Genomic DNA, 1,348 nt, shown 5'->3' with positions numbered 1-1,348 from the left:
AACGTGTATGTATGTTTACAATGTTATACATTAACAATATCAGGTCGTTGCCTTGACAGTTGCATAATAAACAATTAAAAGTATTGTTATGACAATTTTTTTTTTCGTAAGAATTTGAACGATGCACAATTCGTTCTTTTGTTTATGCATTTAAGATTTTACAAACTTGTTTATGTAAACGAATTTAATAAACACCATACATATGAAGGGAAATTCGCTTACAATCACGTACACACAAACAAATTTACATACCGGTAATAAGAATGTTGTTCGCACTAAATTATCCGCACGTGCATACGAGATTCATGTAATCTTAATTTTATTCTAAGTTTACGTACGATTTAATATCTTATCCAGTCATTAAATGTTACGCATATCGAACGTTGTCCACATTCCATTCATATCCCTGTAAATCTTAACAACAATTGTGATTTAAAGGTCGTGCATGGACCTAACGTCATAAACATTCCATATAGGATTGACCGTCAATTTACACGTACCGGTTTTGCGCGTTTGTGGAGCTAAATAGGATATGAGCCGCGTTCTGTGAAAAGGTGGTTAAATGCTTGTGCGTAAAGATACGTCCCAGATTAGGCTGTGCAGTCCGCACAGTCTATTCAGCCACGACACTTTTCGTTTGAACTGGATGTTTGCTAAAAAGAGATTTTCTTTAAACGAAAAGTATCATGAAAGCGGAATGTGTCGTTCCTGGTTAGCCTGTGTGGACTGCACAGGCTAATCCGGGACGACAATCTAAGCACATGCATTAACCCCCTTTTCACAGAACGCGGCTCATATATATGCTGTAATACAGTTCATGATGGAAACGCGTACAGATGAGAAGTAATATGTGCAACACTGTAACAGAATTTTCTATAAGTATTTTTCTTACGTTAAATTATTTAAAGGGAATCAGGGATCATTTTATTAAGTTAATTGAGGTCATAAAGCAAACATCTATCTGACGTAGTGCATGCCCGTATCAATGGCCTATCACCGACACTAATACCGCCAATTACTTATAAGCCAAGTATCATGCTAAATAATTAACAAGGCAGAGGTATCTGTCAAGCAATCTGCACTATGTTGATACTGGTAATATTGTTTATATTATCGGGCATTGTAATTAATTCATTACATGTAATGCGTCTGGCATTCGCATTTCAATCTAATTGCAAATCCATTAGGCAATATGAAAACAACTAAAGGGGATGATACTTGTTGCGGAACTGTCTAAAAGACAGGTTGATAATTTTTCAATTAAAATGCATGTTTGCAGTTTTGTTGTAGAGATAAAATGTTTGTAAATGAAGGCACAACAAGTAAATACATGGATTTAATATCGTTT

The 1,348-nt window shown here is 35.1% G+C and overlaps 1 long non-coding RNA gene across 1 annotated transcript in view; it reads right to left on the bottom strand.

The window, feature by feature from the left end:
• The window catches only part of LOC127868871 (uncharacterized), an 11,899-nt gene extending 11,510 nt beyond the window's left edge, over positions 1-389 (bottom strand). The window contains exon 1 of the long non-coding RNA XR_008044284.1: positions 253-389. This is a non-coding gene — a long non-coding RNA (uncharacterized LOC127868871). The remainder of the gene's footprint in view (positions 1-252) is intronic.
• Between the last annotated feature and the right edge of the window lie 959 nt (positions 390-1,348).

The sequence above is a fragment of the Dreissena polymorpha genome, chromosome 2 (genome assembly GCF_020536995.1).
Source record: "Dreissena polymorpha isolate Duluth1 chromosome 2, UMN_Dpol_1.0, whole genome shotgun sequence".
Lineage (NCBI taxonomy): Eukaryota > Metazoa > Mollusca > Bivalvia > Myida > Dreissenidae > Dreissena > Dreissena polymorpha.
The sequence above is the reverse complement of the archived record's forward strand: the minus strand, read 5'-3'. Positions and strand labels throughout refer to the sequence as shown.